This window comes from Bidens hawaiensis, unplaced genomic scaffold (assembly GCF_021521415.1).
Source record: "Bidens hawaiensis isolate Kalapana, Puna unplaced genomic scaffold, B.hawaiensis_p1.1 tig00003510_1, whole genome shotgun sequence".
Classification (NCBI taxonomy): domain Eukaryota; kingdom Viridiplantae; phylum Streptophyta; class Magnoliopsida; order Asterales; family Asteraceae; genus Bidens; species Bidens hawaiensis.
The window spans coordinates 1,591,596-1,605,381 of record NW_027491198.1 but is presented as its reverse complement, the minus strand read 5'-3'; the positions used below and the strand labels follow the sequence as shown (position 1 = coordinate 1,605,381).

General features: G+C 32.0%; 1 pseudogene across 1 annotated transcript; it reads left to right on the top strand.

Moving 5' to 3' along the window:
• Nucleotides 1-3,402: 3,402 nt before the first annotated feature.
• LOC143623662 (methylsterol monooxygenase 1-1-like) lies at nt 3,403-8,313 on the top strand (annotated as a pseudogene). The gene is made up of 5 exons (XR_013151939.1): nt 3,403-3,993; nt 4,832-5,154; nt 7,441-7,589; nt 7,682-7,713; nt 7,823-8,313. The product of XR_013151939.1 is annotated as a methylsterol monooxygenase 1-1-like (transcript).
• Nucleotides 8,314-13,786: the final 5,473 nt, after the last annotated feature.

The following is a 13,786-nucleotide window of genomic DNA, read 5'->3' as shown; positions in this document are numbered from 1 at the left end:
AATATTTATGTACATGTCCCATGCAATTTACTAGAATTAATATTTAACTACCACTACTACTGTTACTATTATTATTATTATTATTATTATTATTATTATTATTATTATTATCTTTTCATATTATGTTACTTTACTAATAAAAAAAACTAATGAATGTTTTAATTACATAAAGTTTATTAAAATTGTTAAACCTTTTGAATGTCCATTAAACTATTTTTAATTTGTGTTTTAATTATATTAAACATGATTTAATTTCTTTAATTCCATAAGACATAACAACTCTATATTTTCACTATAAAAGGAAGACAAATCCTCCACTATTTTCACACCTCAATACATTATTTTCTTAAGCTTAAGAGCACTAACAAGTAAGTTTTTACCATTATTGTTTTGATATTTATCTTGAATGTTCATACTTGTTCATAATTTGTTCTTCATGATCATGTTACTTTTATTATAAAAATCTTATATTTTGGTTTTAAGAATCATTATGAGATCATGGATATCCACGATAAACACAATGATTTTTCTAAATCTTGGATCAAACCTAGTTATTTTGCAAGAACAAGCATGAATATATATATTTATCTAAATCTTATGATTTGTTGATCATCATAAACTTATAAACTTTCTTTTAAATAAGATGATTTAAAAATTTTCTTTTATTTAAAATATTTCACAATAGATATAACATACTTCATATCTTTAAATTAATAATTGAGTAAATTAATTATTGTTTATTTTATTTCAACATAAACTAATATATATAATTTCTTTAAAAGAATTCATACAAAACATAAATTATAGTTAATTAATTAGTAAATTAATTATTATGTTACTTGGAAAAAAACGTTTAATCTTAAATTATTATTAATGTTGTTATTTGATATTATATTTTATTAAATAACGTTTAATCATATATTTTACTCAACGACGCTAAAGAGCGATAATTTTATTTTCAGTAGGATCGGTTTTGCCATTCAAAAGGGGGTGGCGGCGTAGCTTGTTGCCCGCTTACCTGCCTCTTTATTGTAATTGAATCCTTTTATTTGAAATGATATATATTATCTTAATAAGTTATAATTATGTATGTACAAATCATTCTTCAACTAATAAACATCAAATTATTTTTATAACTTTATTCATTTTTGTTAAACTCATTAAAAATTCCCAAGTCCCCATTTGCCATAAGTTAATGAAATAGATATTAAAATAATGCATAATCCCTAACTAATATTATTTAAACTTTTATAATCCCGATAGTTAGTCTTTAAATTTTGTATTTCCTTTTTAATTATGTTTGTGAGGCTCGATAATTTCAATTTCCATAAACGCGCTTTCGTTTATTTACTTTTGAGGGTAGCCTATATATCCTATCAACATTACAATTTCGTTTATTTATTATTTACAAACTACAATTCGTTACATGGACTTGTGTCATTTGCTTACTTGCTCAAAGATTACTTGCTCATGGTTTCCTCAAAAAGTATGATCATACGTCCCTCTATGCACTCAGGACCTCGATGTTATGAGTGGAATAGGAACCCCCGATCCGAGTACATTGGTTGTTACCAATTGGAAAAGACATTACTTGCGCTTATCTAAGTACGTTGGTGCACAATCCCAACCGGAAAGGACCTTACTTGCTCATTTACACTTGTTCATGGAATTGTATGATTTTTATGTACTTCTATCAAAACTTGTGTGAACTCACCAACTATTCATTTAATTGACTTTATTTTATATATATGTTACAGGTATAATTATTAGATGATGAAATGAGAAGACACTTGAACTAAGGTTATATTAATAAATGGACATGTTGCTAATTGTTCTTTTATTTTCCTTGTATTATTACTTGTGTACTTGATGTTAAATTTGTGTACTTGATGTTTAAATTAATTAATGATAATATTGTCACTTAATAGTGTCACATGTGTTTTGAGCAATCTGTACGTCACACTCCGGCGTATTCCGCTTTAGCCGGGGTGTTACATATATCATTTTGGAACATCTGCTTCGAGCTTGACAAATTATCAAGACTCGAACCGACAAATCCGAACACTCGTAAATCTTGTTTTGGTATCTATTTAACTTTGCAATATTGCAATTACACCCAAATATTTACTTAACAAAGGTTGTAAAAACTAATAAATAGAATACCGAGACCCGACTTCGAGTAAATTTACTTTTCAAATATCATTACTTTAATTCCTTGTGTGTTTACATTTTATCCTTCAAACTTTAATTATTTATGTTATCTGTCAAGTTATTTTACTTTAAAAGCTTCCAAACTCATCTACTAACTCAAGACCCTTTTTAATCTAGGTCTTGCCCGTTGAACCTACTATTTCCCCGTTTTATCGCAAACTATCCTTCAAGTTACTTATTTCACGTGAGTACATTTCATCTCCCCCCCCTCCCCGTTTTCACTTTTATACTTTGGGGATAAGATGCATACTTATCCAAAACAAGAAGGATTTATAATATATCTTCAAACCACAAACTTTAGGGTGTATGATACTTATAATACTTGCTCTATTGTGTGTTATATGTTTCATATGCTTTACGTGCACGAGTGTTTATTTTATGTTGTTGTGGAACGCAATAAGTATGATTATACGCACCCATAACTACTTAGTCTTGTGCAAGTAGCATAGGGCATCATTATCTAAGTATGCCGGTTGTTACCGATTCAAAAGGATCCTCATTTACATATATTTTATATACCACGATCGATGCTTTTATTTATAGTCTCATATATGTTTGTGGATTTCGCTCATATTATATATACTTAAAACTATGAAATTGCTCACCAACATATGTGTTGACAAATATTATTTTATGCATTGTTACAGGTTTGATTATTACTTGACTTGGAGTTTGAAGACGTCATTCTATTTGATACCGCTAGGTTATTAGAAGAATGAACAATATTTATTTATTGTATTTGGTATTTATTTGTATGAACGAGATGTGCTACTTTTGTGATTGAATGAAATTAATGTGTTGATTAAATATTGTCATTTTAATAGTGTCTTGTGTTCATGAGCAATCCGTTGCACCCCGACATGTTCTGCCGTCTTTGATCGGGGTGTGACAAATACCGTGAGAAACGTACAAATAACTATACTAATTATGTTAATATTAAAGTAATTATTATTACACTGTAACTTTTGAATTAGATTAATTATTAATACACTTTTTTATTTTCTATAACATAACTACTCTTATTCAAAATTATAAGAACTATAGTTATTTATATGTTTAATATATTAATTTTATTTGTATAAGATCCACCCTATTATTACTAACACTGCTAACAATAAAAAAAATTTATTTTATTTTTTATCTATTCTATTACCACATCAATTCTCTGTTTCTTTATTCATTCTATTATTGCATACCAAATAAACCATAAAACTTCAAACACACAACAAATTCTTCAAAATAAACAAACAATAACTATAGTTAGTTAATGAAAAGAAGACGTCCCAAACTGGTACATTCCAAAGAAAAACCAAAAAGTGTAATTCTAAACAATTACTTAAATAAATAAAACACACACAACAATTTCATTAAATAGGGAAAAAAATACATCTGACTCGTCTATTTGTATCATTCATTCATTCTCCACCGGAAATAAAACTCCGGCACCGGAATATGCTTCCTTACACCTCCATAGCCGCCGCCGAGACCGCCATCGGCCGTCCACTCACCGCGGCGGAAACCCTGTGGTTGAATTACACCGCCACCAAATCCGATTACTTCCTCTACTGCCACAACATTCTCTTCCTGTTCCTCGTGTTCACTCTCACTCCTCTCTTCTACGTATTCATCGAACTCCTGTTCTCTAAACATGTTCTTGCTTACAAAATCCAACCCAAAGTCAGATTCTCTGTTGCTGATAATATTAATTGCTACTTGGATGTAATGCGCACGTTTCTTCTTGTTGTCGGACCTCTGCAACTCGTATCGTATCCGTCGATTCAAGTAAGTCGTTTGTTATTATAGCTTAAATTGAATCCCAAGTCATCAGTTAATATGTTTAATTGGCCGATCGGGTTCGGTTTATTTGGTTAGTTTGTGGGTTTATTTAATTTAAAATGTTGTATCCGCTCTGTGCACTATTCAGTTTGGTTATTAGGCTAAACTGAAACCGAAGTCATCGGTCAATCTATTTAATGGGTTCGGTTTATTTGGTTAGTTTGTGGGTTTATTTAGTTTAAAATGTTGTATCCTGTGTGTTTGATGTGGGGATGTGCATAGTTCGGTTTAATTATTAGCTTAAACTGAAACGAAAGTCATCGGTTAATCTATTTTATTAACCAATCAGTTTCTGGTTAATCGGTTCGGTTTATTCGGCTAGTATGTCGGTTTTTGGTTTGGTTCGGTTAGTTTCGGTTAATAACCAAAATAAAACTCGGGATTAAATTTTGCTTAGAAATACATGAAATGAAGATATAAATACATTAATGGAGGTATAAAGGCTAGAAATATATGAAAATATGAATGGTTTGGTATGGTTTCGGTTAACTTGGGTTCGGTTTTGCTCATGCGTAGTTTGATGCAATTGATTTGTGAATGTTATTAAGTAAATTTCAATATATAAAAACTAGGGTTTGTTATGCTTGTGTAGACTGTTAGTTAAATCCTGTGTTTTGATGGAATTGATTTGTGAATTTCATGAGAGTGAATCTGAACATCAAATAATACTGTTATATTACTATAAGATTAAAGGCAAAGAAAAAGTGAAGTATGCACTACTGTTTTACTTTTCTCACATTGCTGATGATTGAGAATATATTACTTTTGACTTTAAACATTGCAGATGATTGGTATCAGAACAAGCTTGCCCTTACCATCATTAACGGAGATCGGTTTACAATTGTTTGTTTACTTTCTCGTTGAGGACTACACGAATTATTGGATCCATAGATTTCTGCATGGAAAATGGGGATATGAAAAAATACACAAAGTTCACCATGAATACACAACACCTATAGGATTTGCAGCACCGTATGCTCACTGGGCCGAGGTTTTGATTCTCGGGATCCCGTCTTTTCTGGGGCCCGCCATGGTTCTGGGTCATATGATTACATTCTGGCTGTGGATTGCTTTGAGGCAGATGGAAGCCATTGAGACTCACAGTGGGTAAGTAAGCATAAACAATTAAACATAAGCAAGCATGCTTTTGTAATAATCTCAGCTTTTTAGCTTACTTTCTGATGTGATGTTTTGATTATTTAATGAAATGATGATTAAGGCTGAGGGGTGTGGGGCTTCAACGGGGGCGCTAGAGCCCCTCCGCTCGCGCCCCCAGGCGCGACCACCACACCACCAGGCGCTAGCGGGGGCGCTAGCGGGGCGCGAGCACGAAAAACAAAGCAGGCGTGATGGGGTTAGCGGCAGAGGAGGGCATAAAGTGGCCTTGGGAAGGGACAAAGAGCCGTTGGTAGTGTTTCAAAGAGCCGTTGGCTCTTATTTAATTAAAAAATAAAAACGTTTTTTCCCTATATAATACCCCATTTCATCCCATTTTTATACCACAACTTCAAACCTTCACCCAAAATCAATTCATCTTCTCAACTTTTTTTAAAAAAAATGTCGTGGTACTCGTCTGATTCCGACTCTTCCGAAGAGGATGATTTGCTTCTTCATGTAGGGGGAGTTTTGACCGCAACCGTGGTCGATCTCTTGCAAAATCAAGCCCATCAACCTCGAGTCCCGAGGGTTAGAGCACCACCTCGTGATCGTGATCGATCGGGTGCTAACGATACTTTGATTAGGCATTATTTTAGCCCTCAACCGGTATACGAGGAGTCGGATTTTCGAACTCGTTTCCAAATGAGCAGACAATTGTTCATGCGTATAGCAAGTGATTTAGAGGCACGGTATCCCTTTTTTCAACAAAGGGAGGATGCTAGGGGTCTCCCCGGTTTTACCCCTCTTCAAAAATGCACGGCCGCTATCCGTCAATTAGCGTACGGCATCTCGTCGGACGCTTTGGATGAGTATTTACAGATGTCGAAAAGGGTTGCACGTGAATCCCTTCATTTTTTCTGCCAAGGTAAAAAACTAATTTTAGTTTTTATTAAATATTTATTACATTTTGTAATATATATTATATGTTTATAGATTATTTTTATATACGTAGGAGTCATATCGATTTACGCTCGGAGATATCTGCGTAAACCTACAATGTATGACATCCAACGCATATATGAGGTGCACGCAGAAAAACATGGTTTTCCTGGGATGCTAGGTAGCATCGATTGTACGCATGTTGGATGGGCTATGTGTCCAACGGCCTGGCGAGGTCAGTTCCACCGTGGTGATCATGAAGGGCCGACCCTTAAACTCGAGGCGGCGGTGTCACAGGATCTTTGGTTTTGGCATGCTTTTTTTGGTGTTGCTGGGTCAAATAACGACCTTAATGTTATCGATCAGTCACATTTGATCAACGACCTTATCGACGGGGTTGAACCACCTCAATCTTTTGTTGCAAATGGAGAACTCTTCAAGTACGGGTACTATCTGGTCGATGGTATTTACAACGAATGGGCTTTGTTAGTTCAAGCTTTTACAGATCCAATCGCCGACAAACGGAAGTATTTTACGAAGAAGCAAGAGTCTGCTAGAAAAGATATTGAAAGAGCTTTTGGAGCTCTGAAAAAACAATATTATGTACTGGCGAACCCGATACGTTATTGGACTCGGGAGAGGATAACGGACGTCGTCTACACGTGTCTGATCCTACACAACATGACGTTAGAAGACGAGGGCAAAGCTATCTGCCAAAACTACCAAGGTGACATTCCGCCACAACCGTCCACAATCAGTGATCAACAAAGACTTCATAACATAGCAAATATCAAGAGCCGTGAGATACACGGGGATCTTCGACATGAGTTGGTTGAACATTTGTGGGCGAGGCGACCCGATGATCTTGTATTAGATTAGTGTTATTATTAAGTATTATTGTTTGTTTAATTTTTAGTATGTTTTTTTTTGTAATTTGAATTTTAGATATTAATGTGTGTTTTTTTAATAATTTATAAGTTTTTTTAATAATACGTTGTTTGAATATATTTATAAAAACATAAAAAAAAAAATTTTCGCTGGAGCCCCTGTTGGAGCCCCTCCACACCAGGGGCCAGGGCTCCAACAACCCCCTTATCAAGTTTCTCTCTCTGCCACACATCATAATATTATTGGCTGGAGCCCCACTAAAGCCCCCGTTAGAGCCCCCCACACCCCTCAGCCTAATAATGGATTAAACTTAGGCCTGATTGGAAATAGTGTCATGTTAAGTAAAGAATTGACTTTTGCCCAACCCCACATATCCAAACATATCATAAGCTTTTATGATATTTTTCCATGAAACATATATGTGGATGGCAAAAATGCAAAATATAAGTTATGTTATTTGTTTTTCAGGTATGATTTACCATGGACATTAACAAAATTTATCCCTTTTTTTTGGTGGAGCTGATTACCATGATTATCATCACTATGTTGGAGGACAAAGCCAAAGTAATTTTGCATCTGTGTTCACTTATTGTGACTACATATATGGAACAGACAAGGTATTATGATTATTACAATCTTTGTTCTTCATTTTTAGTGTTATCTTGTTTGTTTTGTTATTTACTAATATTTTGTTTATTTATCTTATTAGGGTTACCGTACCAAAAGAAAGTCCTGCGACAGGTAAATACGTGGTTTAATTCATTGTTCCATTTTTAAGAGAATAAATAAATTGGTTTATTTTAATTAATAATAATAATAATAATAATAATATCCTTTTGGTTTGATTCAGCTAAGAGATGGCTTGAAAAGTGATGGAAAAGCTAATGATGGATCACATGCTTCTGCACAAGGTATTAAATCTGACTAGTCATGAATACAAAATGCCCTTGTTTATTCATATCAACTTCAGTATTTTGTGTTTAGGTTTTTAAAATTAAGTTTGTGCTATTTTACAATCCTTTAATCCATTTGGGTTTATTTTATATTTTTATATTTTGTAGCTCATGTAATCATACTATGTTTATATATCCAAGATTCCGAGTTATAGTTATGTTTTTTATTTAATACAATCGACATTTAAGCTGACGATTTGAAGGGTTGTGATTGTTCGGACTTGATATCTATAACAGATGTCACAAGACACAGATAGCCACATTGATTGTTTTAACATAAGATCATTTTTAACAATATACAAAATTTGATTAAAATCGATTTGACAAGCACATGATGAAAATTATTGCAACTTGACAAGTCGAATTGATTTATGATAATTTTTAGAAATGTATGGTCCATTTTGACTAACCGAACAAAGTTTTTGGTGTTATTTGAAATTTATTGCAAGTTTATTAGTTTCATTTTGAAAACATTTGACCCAAGTATTAATTATCAAATTGTCAGGGTTTAAGAGCCAGGTAAGACAACTGAATTATACCTATCCCAATGTTTACTTAAAATATAATCCAATTTATTTTTACAAGTAATCTATAATACTTGCTCGTGTTTTTAAGTCGGCCAACCTAAGAAAATAGGTGTTAAATTCAAATGGGTCAATCATGAGACAACAAATAGGCCGGATTAGGATTTAGTTGGTAGAAAAACGTTAAGGGCGTGTTCGGTTCGTTGAATTCGTAATTTGAATTGGATTTTGAATTGGATTTGGAATTAGAATTGGAATGGATTCTTTGAAAATCCCATTATGTGTTTGATTCATGAATTTGATGATGGAATTGGAATTCTCTATTATCCTCCCTCTATCTAAAATAAGAAAAAAAAATGTTTGAAAATAACAAAAAATATAAAATAAAATAAAAAATAATAATAAGTCCAGAAATTAATTAAAAATCGAAAACCAATAAAAAAATCTAAATAAAACAGATTTGATTTTAGGTGAAAACAATAAAAAAAATAAAAAATTAATAAAAAAAACTCTTTAAATAAAGTCCAAAACTGGCTGCAAAATGGGTGTATATACACTGCACAGTACACGTGAAAATTTGGCTGCAATCAAAGTGGTTATAAGGGAAAACGTAACTCAAACCTTTTTGGTGTGGAGGAGCACAACGGTGGACGAGAGTGATGGTGGTTGAGCACGGCGGTAGAGGAGGATGTCGGTGGAGGCAGATCTTGTAACAGATCGGCGAAGATAGGCAACAGTGGGTTACGGTTTTAAAACATTCCCACTTTTTAATTTTTATCATAACATTCCATGGTGGGATTTTGAAATCCCATGAAGTATGAGATTTGATGGGATTTAGTTTTCATTCCGATTCCTTTCTTTATTGAAACGAACACACATTTTAAGAGAATTAAAATCCCATAACGTCTAATTCCTGTCAATTTTGTGAAACGAACACGGCCTAAGGGTATGTTTAGTTGGAGGTATGGAATGAGAGTGAATGGAATTGACAAGAAAATGTAATGAAGTATTACCATTTCGTTGTATTGCTTGGTTAACATATAAGAATGAAATGAATTATTACTTTATGTTGTTTGGTATCAAAAAAATTGTAGAAATAAAATTGAAATAATAAAAATACTCATATCTCAAAATATCTTTTACAAAAAGGAAAAAAAAAATTGCAATAGGGTCGGTGGTAATACTTCATTACATTTTCTTACAAAAATGTGAATGATCCTTACAATACGAACTTGTAAGTTATGGTTATAATCCACACACGTTTGTCCTCTAGAATAACATTAACTTCAACCGAAATCACTTCGATGTTAACAAAAAGCAAGTGTTCAATAGACCAATAACCGAAAGGAGTGATAAAACACTTATTTAAACTCACATGTCTTGACTCACAACTAGACAATTGAAGTCAAGGACAACCACAAGAAGCAAGAACAAGCACACAAAGAACACGACACAAAAATAAACCAAAAATTGTTACACAATTAGGTTTTAAAACACAGTTTATTTTCTAAAAGCTCAAATAATATGGACAACTTTTCTTGCTTAAGAAATCGAATTAAGAGAACCAGGCTGTGACCATGTTAAATTCATGTATTTTTAAAAATCCATTTTGGGTAAGAATTAAAACTTTAAAATTATGAATTTATAAAATTTCCATTTAGATAGAAATAATAATTGAATCTAACTATCTATATAATTGTCTACCATGAAATCCTATGTGTCGCTCTCAGGTTGTTCCCCACATTCTTTAGAGCCACCAGATTGCTTGATTTCTAAATGGAGGCTTCTCATGCATTTGACCCGAATTAACGGATATGAGTCTTACCAAACCCAGATAGTCTTTAAATGGGTTATAACATCTCATATGTTTATGAAACTCTTTCATAATCTAACAATAATTTTTGTGGATCGTGAGTCTCACCAAACCCAAATAACTCCTAAACGGGTTATAACATCTCATTTATTTGTGAAATAACCTCTTAATCATCAAAGAATAATTTACACGGGTTATGGGTTTTACCAAACCCTAATAGCCCTCAAATGGGTTATAAGATCTCATTTATTGGTAAACACTATCTTAAAACCCTAATTTAATTTATCTCCTTTACATGTTCTCATATGATTGTGTTGGGAAAACAATACTTTAAACTTTAATCAATCTAAATGTTTAGATGATGACTTAATTAAGACAATGTGACATAAAATAGTTTTAGTTCATTATTGATTACTATATATCACACACATGTCCCTTAACACTTGATTGATCATTATTAGTCATAATTAAGAAGACACAAGACTTAATACCATTGTCAACTACATGTTTGTTTGTTAAAAATCTAAAAAATCTACACATCTCAATTGAAAAACTCAAACTCTAAAAAATATAATAACTAATATATATGTATTAAATTAAAACTAAACTACGTTAAAAAATAAAAATATCATCATAAAATAGCAAAACGATTAAAACAAAAACTTGAATAAACCCCCGCAACACGGGAGGATCAAACTAGTACTACATATAGTCATATATTACGAAGTTTTATCCCCATATCCATAATAATAAATATTCTACTTCCACCCCAGCCTACTTTTGAGCCCATTCCCTTGGGCGGTCTAATGCTATTTTATAACTTTTGTTACATTTTGAGCCCAATAGCTTAAAAGAAAAGTTAAAAACCATCTTCCAAAACAAATTAACTAGCGTAAATGAAATATGAGATCAATAGCAAAACAGTAAGATATTCCATATAATACGTATTACAAAGATCAATTACAATCTACTAGTTGGGTCTCTGCTGATGATCAGTTTTTCATGTAAGTAATATAAAACATGATAAATATTAAACCTGTGAACCTGTTAGAGCATGAAGAGTAGTAACCGCAGCAGGGTATGATGTAGTCGATATGCTTGTCATCTTAATCGAGTTCCCCTTTAGAATGTATAGTTAAGGATGGTTAAGGTTCTTGAGAGGAACCCGGTTTAGAAGAGAGAGGAGACACATGATTTACTTATGTGTGTGAGATTAGGTTATGATGTTAATTTATTCTCTCTATATATACACCCAAGGGGAAACCCTTTATTAGCTATTAAGAGTAATATGGCCCATCATCAATTACCATGCTAATATATAATAAGGTATAATTAATTATTTTGATCTATTATTATATAAATGATAATGATGGCCATATAAATAAATATATAAAATATATTTATTCTTACATTCTCCCACTTGGCCGAGTAATCATTTATTATGAGTATTAGATAAGCCTGATCAGGAGTTAACACTCATTTTAATTTTAAACTTAAACTGGAGCAGAGAAATACAGTCATTGAATTGAACATCAGCTCAAGACCCCCATTAATCATACTGCAATCCTTATTTAAAACCTAAGTAGTTATGATCAAAATTTTCAAGTAAGCCCTTCAGAATGTTTGATTTGTATATTTAATTCGTCTATATGTCATTATGCATTCAGAACATATTAAGAGACGTACAAAATCAAACTGATGAGAAAATTTAATAGTTAATCATTCATAGTACGATATGCAGTTGTACGTGGTCGTTAATAAACCCCTCATGATTATAAGCGCTTTCATAATAGTTATGGGTAATATACCTTTAGTTATAGGATCCTTAAGCATATCATGAATGTATTCGATATGAAAATTTAGATTCCTCAAATCGTTCATAAACGAATAATTAATTTCATATCAAAATTTAATGCAGCACCTATCAAACTGTTACTGTTTGAGAAAATATGGTATCTGACGTTATCATAATTAGTCTTCAATATATAAGTTATTTGGAGTATAATAAAACTTATGAGTCCACTAATAAATATTCAACAACATTGTAATTAATCAACATACTATGTTGTTATGACTTAGGTTGTTGTTATCAGTTCATTTATTATGACTCCTCCATGAGATAGATTTATCCACTGACATACGAATATATCCCGAAAATTACATTTTCTTATCTCTGAATATGACAAAGTTTAGAGTAATATACCGGTTTGAATTCTCATTTCTTCTTTTAAATTATAGTCTTTCGTTTCTTTTAAAGATATTTTAATACTCTTTTAGATGTTTCACATTAATCTAGGCATATCTAGTGTGTTACAATTTTGAGTAATATCTGAACGAGTATAGACTTGAACCTACATAAGGCTTCTACTTAATGAAGCATAAGGTAATAATCTCAATGATCCTATTATCCTATAAACATAGCAATATTGTTTGTTACATGTGTAAGGACCCATTTAAGATAAAACTTATAGAAAAAAACTAATGTCCCTTTGGGTCTATCTCAGAATGTTATGATATCTATTATGTAAGGGATATCTTTGAGATATTTCATATCAAAGTGTGTGAACAATGCTTTGACTTATGTAACATATACTTGTCAGAAGAATGTCATCTATATAAGGACAAGTTTGTTTTTAGTTGCTCCCACTCATCTTGAGGTAGGTATATTAATCCACTTGGCTTTTGATGAAAATAATTGTATAAATATTTCATCAAATTTTGATGTTTGCTTTAACCCATATATGGATTTTATTGACTTATAGACTAAATGTTCATTAACCTTTAGTTTATAACATTTAGGTTGTTTTATGAGCATGTAGATATGTAAGTCAGTTATTAGAGAAAGTTGTTTTAATGTTCTTCTAACGTAACTCTTTAACTATTATAAGCTACTTGAACAGTGATGATCCTCAAAGAAATGTTTTATAATATAGGTTGTAAGATTCTTTGATGATTTATTCCCTTTTGAATCTAACCTTTAATAATAAATTATGCTTCTTAGTGTCTAACGTTTGTGTTAGGATTTAGTTTAGTTATGAACACCTTTAGGTGATTCAACCAAATCTCAAAACATTAGCGACTTATGGAGTCAATTATGATTGATGCTAATGGTTTAATTATAAGGGGTATGATCATTAAACTTTCCAACATCCAATTCAACTTTAGTTAGGGAGGTTACATAAGCATCAAATTTAGTAGGTTTTAAAACCTAGATGGCCTCATAAGTTGATTATTGGGTAATTTTAAAAGTCTCAGTTTTATGGATTAGCTCTTAGTTAGGTTGATATCATTTTCAGGATTCTAAGTGTGTAAGATTTGGCGCGGTATGGTGTACAAGAGGTGTAATTGGAGTAAAATTTAATCTCTCTTCCCCCCGCCTCTTGTACTTTTAACAAGTCATTATAAAGACTTTTACTACTCCCACTGACCTTAGAAACCTTTAGGAAATTAGCATACTTAGGGTCAGTATTTAAAGACCAATAGATTCTAATAGAGAAACAAGTTAATAATATAAGTTGTCGCGG